The sequence below is a fragment of the Gorilla gorilla genome, chromosome 13 (genome assembly GCF_029281585.2).
Source record: "Gorilla gorilla gorilla isolate KB3781 chromosome 13, NHGRI_mGorGor1-v2.1_pri, whole genome shotgun sequence".
Classification (NCBI taxonomy): domain Eukaryota; kingdom Metazoa; phylum Chordata; class Mammalia; order Primates; family Hominidae; genus Gorilla; species Gorilla gorilla.
The window spans coordinates 58,318,526-58,330,584 of record NC_073237.2 but is presented as its reverse complement, the minus strand read 5'-3'; the positions used below and the strand labels follow the sequence as shown (position 1 = coordinate 58,330,584).

The following is a 12,059-nucleotide window of genomic DNA, read 5'->3' as shown; positions in this document are numbered from 1 at the left end:
GAGATAAAATAGGAAGCAGAAATCAGAAAGATGAAATCTGACAGGTATTAATCTACAAAACAAATCTACAAAACAAATAGGTATTTATTTATACTTCTCAACCTACAAATAGGTTTCATAAATTCTTTCATATATGTCTTAGTTCATTCAGGCCACGATAACAAAATTAACTGGGTAGCTTATAAACAACATAAACTTATTTCTAACAGTTCTGTAGGCTGGGAAATCCAAGATCAAGGCACTGGCAGATTCATTGTCTCACAAGGGCCTTTTCAACCTAGACAGCATCTTTTGGTCATAACCTCACATGGCCAGAATGGCTACCTAACTCTCTGGAGTCTCTTTTATAAGGCACAAATCCTACTCATGAAGCCTCCACCTTCATGACCTAATAACTTCCCAAAGGTCTCGCCTCCTAATACCATCACCTTGGGGGTTAGAATTTCAACACATGGGGGGACACAACCATTCGGACCATAGCAATATGCATGGAATATTACATTATAAATACAAAAAATGTAATAGTAAAAATCCTTCAAAAGATCATTGCATAAAAGTGCAGATGTTCCAAGACACAGGAATTGGATAACTAAAAATTATATAATAATTTATTAATATTAAATAGATCAGAAAAAAATAGAGAAATCAAAAGTTGTATATTGAAAAAAATCAATAAAATTGATAAACCTTTGTCTAGACTGATCAGGGAAAAAAAAAGAAAGAGGACACAAATTACCATTATCCATAATAAGAGAGTTGACATCAGTAGAGATTCTAAAGATATTAAAAATAATAAGATGGAAATATTATAGGCATCACTACATCAATAAATTTGACAGCCCTAATGAAAACAGACAAATTCCTTGAGAGGCACAGACTACCAAGATTCACTCAAGAAGAAACAGGAAACATTAATAGCCCTCTATCTATCAAGGAAATTAAATGTAAAGCTCAAAATCTCATAAGAAAACTTCAACCTTCATTAGTGAATTCTTCCAAGCATTTAAGGAGAAATAATATGAAATATATACAAACTCTTTCAGAAAAACTGAAGAGGAGGAAGTTTTATTTAATTTTTCTATGAGGCAAAATACACTGATATCAAAAACAACAATACAAGAAAACTACAGACCAATGTTTTTCATCAACATAGACACAAGAATTCTACAGAATTCCATAAAAATTTTAGCAGCCAGGCATGCTGGCTCACACCTATTATCCCAGCACTTTGGGAGGCTGAGGCAGGAGTATCACTTGAGAAAATGACGCCATCAGAAACAGAAATGAGGAGGTGAGAAACAGAAATTAGTACGAAGGAAGATAATGAGTTTGTTAGGACAGGTTGAGGGTCAACTGACAATGGGATTATTAAATGGAAATACAGTTGGAAATATAATTGGTACATTCAAAAATCTTGAAGCACAGTTGGTAATCAAAACATTAGTTGTCTTCCACCATCCCTTTATTCAACTCCTCCCTCGTATACTTTTCCATTCATTCTTAAGTAATAGACAGTCCTACTGTCATATTAAGTTGCAAATACAGTCTAAACTCAATAATTAGAATGTCCAGTTCCATGAATAGACAAACCTCTGAACTCAGTTTAGCCTCCCAAAGCCTCTGCTGGTTCACTCTGCTCTATGTGGCCCCTCATAGCATGTTGGGTTGCTCTTTCCCCACCCTGTGTGTATATGTGACTAATAAACCATTGCCAATCTCATCTGACTGGTATTGGCTGTTGTGTGTTCAGCCATCTCAAGGTCCTCCCTTTCCTTAACTAACAGAGTGGATAGGAAGTGTTCAGAACAGCTGGAAGCCTGCTGCAGGTTGAGGAAGGAGTAGTTAACAGACATCAAGGACTCTTAGACCCCTGATCCTCTTCATTCCTCACTCCACATTGCCCTCCACACTCCCCTGCCCAAGATCATCAGCTCCCAGGGTTTTAGCTGCCCCTTTATTGACTGATAACTCTCCAGACCAGATATCCTTCCTGAGTTGCAAGCCAGCTGTGCTTCCAATTGCCTATGGAACAGCACCATTTAGATATGATGCATGGTCACTGATCACCTGGACTTTAGGTTACTTCTTTGCATGATCTTCTCTCTCACAGCAAGACCTTTTGGGTCTGTAATATCTGAGACTGAGATAAAAAAGAGACTTGTTTTATCCTGAATTCTGACACCTGGAGTTGCCTGCCTGCCTGTAAGCGTTCTCTTTATCAATCTTTGGACTTTCCTAGTCCCCCCTTCCTGCCTAGGCTGAGGCCCTAAGCTGCTGCTCACTATTCAATCCTGACATTGAGCCTAATATTTGCAAAGGCTGGAGTCCAAAGAGATGTCAGTATTGTACAACGTCAAATTTATCTAAGACAAAAATAGTCAGGTTCTGCTTAAAGTACATGACATGATCAAAGCTTCCTTAACACACTAAACGTAAAGAGAAATGTGGCATTTTTATGGACTCAACTGTCAATCACATTTGAGTAGGACCATTCCAGAAACCACAGAACTAATCAATAAAGCAGCCACAGATTGTGGGTTACTTTTGTGTTGAGCCTCCATATTAATAGAAGCATGATAGACAAAAAAGAGCATGAACTTTGGTACTAGAGAGATCCTGGTTCTAATTTCAATTTCTTCCAGCTATGGGACTTCATTCCACTCTGAACCTCAGTCTCTTTGCCTATAAAATGGGGCTAATACATCACTTAGACAGGGATTTTGAGAAGATGGGATAAGGACATGACCGTAAGCACTTAGCACAACGCCTAGCATAAATTAGGTCAACCAGTGTTAATCCTATTTCTCCTCCTCCACATTCATTTATAATTTAAAACCCAACCAGCCTTTTTCTTTCCCCTCAAAAGAGGCCTACTTGTCAAAGAGTCACACTCAAGGAAAACAAACAAAAATGGCTAAGTTTCCTGCTGCTTAGGCTCAGAGGAACTGGCCAGATGCTCCCTTAGGTCAGAACATTGCAGCTGTGTGAGTCCTCAAACAGAGTGTTTTGTAAGTTAAACACAGCCAAGAGAGCTAACTATGTTTCTACTTGTTGGTGCTGATAATATGATATTGTGCAATAGTGGCCTTTGCTTCTGTTAAAAGAATTATTTTATTCCATGGCATTAAACAAACAGTTTGGAATTTTGGAATGAGCCTTAGCTGGGACACTACCAGTTTGGCCTAAACAGTATCTATTCAGTGAGCAATCTAAAGTAATTACGGTAAAGCATTTTAAGGAGAACAGGATGAACTGATTTAGTAATTCAGTTTCATGCAACTACAACTTATTTAATAGAATTTTTCCTATTTTTCCCTGGAACTATCACCAAGACCCCATTGCTAGAAACAAAAACAGTAAAGTACCCAATATTTGAAATTCAGCTATTTGGGGCAGCAGTCTCTCCCTTGACACATCCTTCCCCTTCCATGTAAAAGAGCACTAAGAGGTGATAGAAAAGTCATCTTTCTTTTTTTTTTTTAGCAGGGTCTCGCTCTGTTGCCCAGGCTGGAGTGCAAAGAGGTAATCACGGCTCACTGCAGCCTCAACCTCCCACCTTATTAAGTGATCCTCCCGCCTCAACCTCCTGAGTTGCTGGCACTACAGGCATGTGCCACCACGCCTGGTTAATTTTTTTCTTGTTTCTTGTAGAAATGAGGTCTCACTATGTTGCCCAGCCTAGTCTTGAACTTCTGGCCTCAAGTGATCCTCCTACCTTGCCCTCCCAAATTGATGGGATTACAGGTGTGAGCCACTGCACCTGGCCAAAAAGTCATCTTTTTGAGGAACACTAAGTTTGTAAAGAGGAAAAAAAATCCCCTTCCCTTTATTTATTGGAAACCAAAAGTGAGCATTTCCCATAAAATCAAAAAATATGGCTAAATTTGGGAAGCCAGCCAAAGGATACTAATATTTGATTACTTGGCTGGTGCCTGCTCTACTACAGGTCCTGCCCAAATACTACTGAGCCAGGGAAGGCATGTTTAGGAAAGAATCTGGAATGGTCCAATAACAGTTTGAGAAACTTTATAAGACTGTTCTTTCAGTATTTGACAGAATAATTATACCAAAAAAAATCATTAATTATAGAGAAGACTGACAACACTATCAACTAAATTGACCTAGTGGACATTTACAGAACATTCTACCTAACAAGAGCAGAATATACATTATTTTCAAAGCACCTAGAACATTCACCAAGAAACACAAAACAACTGAAATCACATTAAGTATGTTCTCAGGCTGGGCGCAGTGGCTCACACCTGCAATCCCAGCACTTTGGGAGGCTGAAGCGGGTGGATCGCTCGAGGCCAGGAGTTCAAGACCAACCTGGCCAACATGGCTAAACTCCAACTCTACTAAAATACAGAAAAAATAGCTGGGCATGGTAGTCCCCACGACTGTAGTCCTAGCTACTCCGGAGGCTGAGGCACGAGAATCTCTTGATCTTGGGAGGTAGGGGTTGCAGTGAGCCGAGATCATGCCACTGCACTCCAGCCTGGCCAACAGAGTAAGTTTCTCCCAAAAAAAAAAAAAAAATTATCTGACCACATTAGAATTAAATTAGAAGTCAATAAGAGAAAGATATTTGGAAAATCTCCAAGTATTTGGAAATTAAACAATACTTTTCCATAACTATATACCCCAAAAAAATCACAACGAAAATTAGAAAATATTTTATTTAAATGAAAATAAATGTAATATGTCAAAATAAGTGGGACACAGCTAGAGTAATGTTTAAAGGGAAATTTACAACATTAAATGCTTATTTTAGCAAAGTCTCAAATCAGTGCTATAAACCTCCACATTAAAAACTAGCAAAAGAAAAGCAAATTAAACCCAAAGCAAGAAGAAAAGATATAATAAATGGGAGAAATCAGTGAAATAGAAAACAAACAAAAAAAAATCAAATAAATAAGCCCTGGTTCTTTAGATAGCTCAGAAAAACTGATAAACCTGCGACTAGACTGATCAACAACAACAACAAAAAGATGTAAATTATCAATATCAGGAATGAAAGAAGAGGCATCACTATCAATCCCATAGGACAATAAGAGAATACTTTTAAAATATTTTTGTTAATATATTTGAAAGCTTAGATGAAATGGACAAATTCCTTGAAATCATTACTCACACTCACTGAAGAAGAAATAGATAATTTGAATAGCCATGTTTATTAAAGAAATTGAAATCATAGTTAAAACTTTGCCACAAAGTGAACTCCAGGCCTAAATGACTTCACAGGTGAGTTCTAGCCAGCAATTAAGGAAGAAATTATACCAATTTTACACAAACTTTTCCAGAAAAATAGAAAGGAGGGAAACAAAAACTCATTTTATGATGACAGCATTATCCCCAATAGCAAAACCAAATATGTTTCAAGAAACTAAAACAGAACAACCAATATCCTTCCTGAATATCAACTCAAAAATATTTAACAAAATATTGATAAGTTGAAACCAGTAATATATAAAACATAATACATTATTAAATGTGATTTATTCCAGGTGTGCAGGGTTGGTTCCACATTCGAAAATCAATCATAATCAAATTCATTATATCAACAAATTCAAAACCAAAATGATATCTTAATAAATACAGAAAAGGACTTGCAAAATTCAACATCCATTTGGGATTAAAAACTGTCAGCAAACTAGAGATAAAAGGGAACTTCCTCAACATGATAAAAATCATCTACACAAAACATAAATTTAACCTCATCTTCAATTCTGAAAGGCTGAATGCTTTCCCTCTATAACAATCAGCAAGGATGTCTGTTCTCACTATGTCTACTTTAATATTGTACTGGAGATACTAACCAGCACAATCAGGCAAGAAGAATAAATAAAAGGCAATAGATTAAAAAAAAGCAAAACTATCTTTATTTGCAGATGACATGATCTTATATATTGAAAATTCTAAAGAAGCAACGAAAAAAGTTATTAGAACTTACAAGTAAATTTAGTAAGGTCACAAGACATAGGGCCAATATACAAAAATGTATGCAGTATACATTTCTTATATACTATCAAAAAATAATTATAAACTAAAATGTGAAAAAATATATACAATAGAATCAAAACAAAAAATACATAGGAATACACTTAACAAAATATTTCAAGGCCTATACCACAAAAACCATAAAATATTACTGAGAAAAGTTCTTAAAGATGTAACTAAATGAAGAGCTATACCACATGTATGCATAGAAATAATCAATATTAATATGTTAATTCTTCCAAATTTATCTATAGATTTAGTGCTATCCCTGTCAATGCCACAGCAAGTTTTTTCAATAGAAATTGATAAGCTGATTATAAAATTTAAATGAAAATCTCAAGGACCTAGAAGAGACTCCTAAAAAAAGTTTAAAAGAGCACTTGAAGTCTCACACTACCTGATTTCGAGACCAGCTACAAAGCTACAGTAATGAAGACAATGTGACCTAAAGATAGACATATAAGTCAGTGCAACAGAAGAGTGTAGAAATTGCTCCAACCATATATGGTCAATTGCCTTTCAACAAAGATGTAAATCAGTGGAGAAAGGATGCTTTTTCAACAAATGGTGCTTGGATAATTGGACATCTGTAAGAAAGAAAGGGGGGAGAAAGGGAGGAAAGGAGGTAAAAAGCAGGGAGGGAGGGAAGGGAAGGAGAGGAAAGAAGAAAAGGTAAGGAAGCAAGGGAAAAAATGAACATCTGTCTTTATTTCATGTTATACACAAAAATTAATTTAAAAAGACACAGACCTAAATATAAGAGCTAAAACTATAAAACTTCCCTAAGAAAACGCAGGAAAAAATCTGTAAGAAAGAAGACATCTGTAAGAATCTGTAAGGGCATCTGTAAGAATCCGTAAGGGCATCTGTAAGAAAGAAGAGGGAGGGAGAGAGGGAGGGAAGGAGGAAAAAAGCATGGAGGGAGGGAAGGGAAGGAAGGGAAGGAGAGGAAAGAAGAAAAGGTAAGGAAGCGAAGGAAAAAATGAACATCTGTCTTTATTTCACGTTACACACAAAAATTAATTTAAAAAGACACAGACCTAAATATAAGAGCTAAAACTATAAAACTTCCCTAAGAAAACGGAGGAAAAAATCGGCACCTGACGCTGAGCAGCCGAGCATGCGACGTGGCCTGCACCTTGCACAGGGCCTAGGAACCCGTGGCCGCCTTGAGGGCTGAGGGTGGGCACTACCGACGCTGCCACGGCCAGGTTCAGCCCTTGTTGCACAAATTCACCAAAAAAAAAGAAAAATGAATGGATAAGAGAAAATGGTATTAGAACAGTGGGAGTCAGCAATAATGCACAGGAAGCTTTTTGGGAGATGTTTACTGTAGTCTGCCTGAAATTGGGACAAAATCGAACAAACGAGACTAGTTTAGTGCTTTGGAAAGTGTGAAAGCTGCTACTGAACTTTATTCTCCTCTATCAGAAGAAGTTACCAAAATTAATGAAGCTCTTGCAGAAAATCCAGGACTTGTCAGTAAATCTTGTTATGAAGATGGTGGGCTGATCAAGATGACACTGAGTAACCCTTCAGAACTAGATGAACTGATAAATGCAGAGGCATATGAGAAATATGTAAAATCTACTGAGAGGTGAAAATGGAACCCCTAGAAAAATTAGTATGAAACAAAATTATTTAAAAAGAGTACACACTCTATGATTCTATTTATATAGCATTCTAAAAGCCAAACACTATATTAGACAGTAGTGGTTGCCTAGGGCAGGGATGGATTACAAAAGGACAACCTTTTGCAGTGATGGAAATGTCCTATATCTTGATTGTGGTGGTGGTTATACATCCGTATACTGCTAAAACTCATCAAACTATATACTTTAAAATGATGAGTTTTACTGTATTAAAACTATCCCTCAATAAACCTGACTAAAAACTAAAGTAGAATGGCAGTCGGCCTGATGCCATGCAGTGTGGAATTCACGTACTAACCTGTGAGTGAAACCTTTGACATTTTTAGAGAGAACTGAAAGTGCAATGATTTTTATAGGGTCTCTTTGTTTGTTTGTTATTAACCAATTTGAAGTCTGGTACAATGCTAAATTCCGCAGTGGGACTGGAATTTGGTTTGCCTAGAATAACAGGAAAACGAACTGCTGCTTATAGTGAGAGGTGGTAGAATATAATGGTTAAAAAGAAAACATGATTAAAATAAGATGCAACTACATACCTATTCAAATGGCCAAAATCCAAAACACTAATAATATCAAATGCTGGCAAGGATGTTGCGCAACAGGAATTCTCATTCATTGGGGGTGGAAGCAAAATGATACAGCCACTTTGGAAGACAATTTGGCAGTTTCTTACAAAACTAAATATAGTCTTACCATATAACCCAGCAGTTTCGCTCCTAAATAATTCTCACTTAGTTAAATTCTAGTCAAATACTTGAGTTAAAAAATTAAATCCACATAAAAACCTGCACATGAACATTTATAGCAGCTTTATTCATAATGGCCCCAAATTAAAAGCAACCAAAATGCCCTTCAATAGATGAATGGGCAATCCAGACAGTGAAATGCTATTCAGCAATAAAAGGAATGAGCTATTAAGTCACAAAAAAATATGGAGGATCCCTAACTTACTAAGTGAAAGAAGCTAGTCTGAAAGGCTACATACTCTGATCCCAACTACAGTCATGCACCACACAATGACATTTCAGTCAGTGATGGACCATATATACCACTGTATCACATAAGATTATAATGGAGCTGAAAAATTCCTATTACCTACTTATGACATAATCATCATAACATCCTAGCACAACACATTCCTCATGTTTGTGATGATCCTGGTGTAAACAAACCTACTGCACTGCCAGGCATATAAAACTATAGCACATGCAATTATGTACATAATTTTTACATACACAAACATTGTACAACTGTATAAAAATATTTTATTTATATCCTTATCTATAAGCTTTTTTCTATTTTTTAAATTTTTTAATTTTTTTTTTACTTTTTAAACTTTTTTGTTAAAAACTAAGACACACACACCTTAGCCTAGGCCTACACAGAGTCAGGATCGCCAATATTACTGTCTTCCACCTCCACATCTTGTCCCACTGGAAGTTCTTCAGGGGCAATAACACACATAGAACTGTCACCTTCTATGATAACGAGGTCTTTTTCTGGAATACCTGGAAAAATCTGCCTGAGGCTGTTTCACAGTTGCCCTGAAAAAAACAAATAGAGAGTGGCGGCGTCTGTGATGGTCCGGAGCGAGGCCTCGGCCAATCTGGGCGGCGTGCCCAGCAAGAGATTAAAGATGCAGTACGCCACGGGGCCGCTGCTCAAGTTCCAGATTTGTGTTTCCTGAGGTTATAGGTGGGTGTTTGAGGAGTACATGTGGGTTATTAGCCAGGGGTACCCAAACATCCGTATTGAAGGAGAGAATTACCTCCCTCAACCAAGGTATAGACACATAGCATCTTTCCTGTCAGTCTTCAAACTAGTATTAATAGGCTTAATAATTGTTGGCAAGGATCCTTTTGCTTTCTTTGGCATGCAAGCTCCTAGCATCTGGCAGTGGGGCCAAGAAAATAAGGTCTATGCATGTATGATGGTTTTCTTCTTGAGCAACATGATTGAGAACCAGTGTATGTCAACAGGTGCATTTGAGATAACTTTAAATGATGTACCTGTGTGGTCTAAGCTGGAATCCGGTCACCTTCCATCCATGCAACAACTTGTTCAAATTCTTGACAATGAAATGAAGCTCAATGTGCATATGGATTCAATCCCACACCATCGATCATAGCACCACCTATCAGCACTGAAAACTCTTTTGCAGTAAGGGATCATTCCAAGAGCAGCGTGACTGACATTATGAAGGCCTGTACTGAAGACAGCAAGCTGTTAGTACAGACCAGATGCTTTCTTGGCATGCTCGTTGTACCTCTTGGAAAACCTCAATGCAAGATAGTTTTTCCGTGCTGGCATATTTTGGAATTCTTCACATTCATGGAGTGCAATAATACTGTATAGCTTTCCCCACCGCCCACAAAATCACCCAGTTAATGTGTGTTTTTTTTTAAGGTAGACATTACTACTTGTAACTTTTTTCCTTAGTCGTATTTGAAAAAGTAGAAAATTGAGTTACAATTTGATATTTTTTCCAAAGATGTCTGTTAAATCTGTTGTGCTTTTATATGAATATTTGTTTTTTATAGTTTAAAATTCATCCTTTGGGAATCCAGTTGAAGTTCCCAAATACTTTATAAGAGTTTATCAGACATCTCTAATTTGGCCATGTCCAGTTTATATAGTTTACAAAATACAGCAGATGCAAGATTATGGGGGAAATCCTATATTCAGAGTACTCTACAAATTTTTGTGTATGTGTGTATGCACGTGTGATTACCAGAGAACTACTAAAAAAACCAACTGCTTTTTAAATCCTATTGTGTAGTTCAAGTGTCATGCCTTGACCAATCTAATGAATTGATTAATTAACTGGGCCTTTATACTTAACTAAATAAAAAACTAAGCAGATATGAGTTAAATTTAAAAGTTTCAATTTATTGCTCAATGTTCCTGTTAACATTATATTTAACAATTGCTTAATTTTTTGTTTTTGATTTATGGATAATTTCTTAAGAGTACACACTTTAGACACACAAATAATGGTTCATTTACCATCTTTAGGATCATTGAAACTCATCTCACTAGAGAAAGTTCACTTGAACCTCTTTATAGCATTGATACTAGGTGAACAGAAATTACCTGGCTAATAATTTGTCTAACATCATATATCAGAATTGTATTGTATATGATGAACAAAACTTAAAATTTTTTTAATTTAATTTTTAAATACTGTTTCAGAGTTCTAAAAAGCCAGTTTTTTAAAAAACTTAAATTGATAAAGACTGTAAGAATAATTTAGCAGAAATAGAACCACAATGTAGAAAAATAGTCATGTAACAGCGGTAATAACATACTTCAGCTTCCATATAGGGATAGAAGTGGTAGAGCCAAAAGTTATAAGGAAGTTATAAGGTACAGGTTGAGTATCCCTTTTCCAAAAATGCTTGGGACAAGAACTATTTCAGATTTCATAATTTTTTTCAAAGTTTGGAATATTTGCATTATACTTACCAGTTGGGCATCCCAAATCTGAAATCTGAAATGTTCATGAGCATTTCCTTTGAGTGTCATGTTGGCACTCAAAAAGGTTCAACGTTGAGTCCACTTAACACTTAGGTGTTAGAAGACCTAACTTTCTGTAACCTTATAATTAATTAACCTTATACTTTGTTTGTCATCGAATATTTGTTGAATGCATGTCAGGTAATAGTCTTGATTGTGATAGCTTCAAGGTGGAACATACTGTAATCTCCAGATGCTAGGAAGTTAGTCTAATAATTCACTGCAGAAAATTGATTAAATGGCTGTCCTTTTAATTGAGTGTGGAGCCATTAACTTAAGTTCTTCATATAGTGACAAGAGTCCTTAGAGATTGTTATTCAAGTTCCTTAGAAATTGTTATTTAGGTATAATATCATCTTGTCTTTGACTAGAGCTTGAAACCTTGTTATCTGATTGTGTACCACTCCAAATTCCCTGCCTTCTGCAAGTTGAATGTCTTGCTGAATGTGTCTAGGGGTTCATCTTCAGTAATCGACATTCCACTAGTGCCAGTTAACTTCTTTTTTTTTTTTTCCAGTTAACTTCATGACATGTAGACATTCAAAACTTGAGCCTTGGATGTTCCTGTGGACCTGACAGTTAAAAATATAAAGAACCTAAGATTCAAATCCAACTTTCTCTGTTTGCCTTGGGTTGAATAACTTATCTTTTGGAGAATAGCTTTAAGTGGCTTGGACACTGATAAAATTCAGCTATATTGTTGACACTCATCTCTTTTGTCTTATGCTTAGCCATATTTAAATCTTAAATTTAATAGAGTCTAGTGAAAAAATGAGTGGGAAGAATGAATATAAAAGTAATAATATAAAGAAAAAGGGAAAGTAAACTATTTAGAATGTAGTTTTGTTATATTCCCAGCATTTCAATATTTATTAGTTACTTGTAAATTAC

The 12,059-nt window shown here is 36.1% G+C and overlaps 1 protein-coding gene and 1 pseudogene across 3 annotated transcripts in view; one reads left to right on the top strand and one right to left on the bottom strand.

The window, feature by feature from the left end:
• The window catches only part of RANBP6 (RAN binding protein 6), a 404,812-nt gene that overhangs the window by 257,664 nt on the left and 135,089 nt on the right, over window positions 1–12,059 (bottom strand). The window contains exon 1 of one of the 3 annotated variants that reach the window (XM_055350599.2): window positions 9,018–9,243. The exons of the other annotated variants lie outside the window; for them this stretch is intronic. The gene's annotated coding sequence lies outside the window, so the exon portion shown is untranslated. Of the gene's footprint in view, window positions 1–9,017; window positions 9,244–12,059 lie in introns of those variants that run through there. 3 annotated transcript variants of the gene reach the window in all.
• Window positions 9,222–10,049, top strand: LOC109028217 (thioredoxin reductase-like selenoprotein T; annotated as a pseudogene).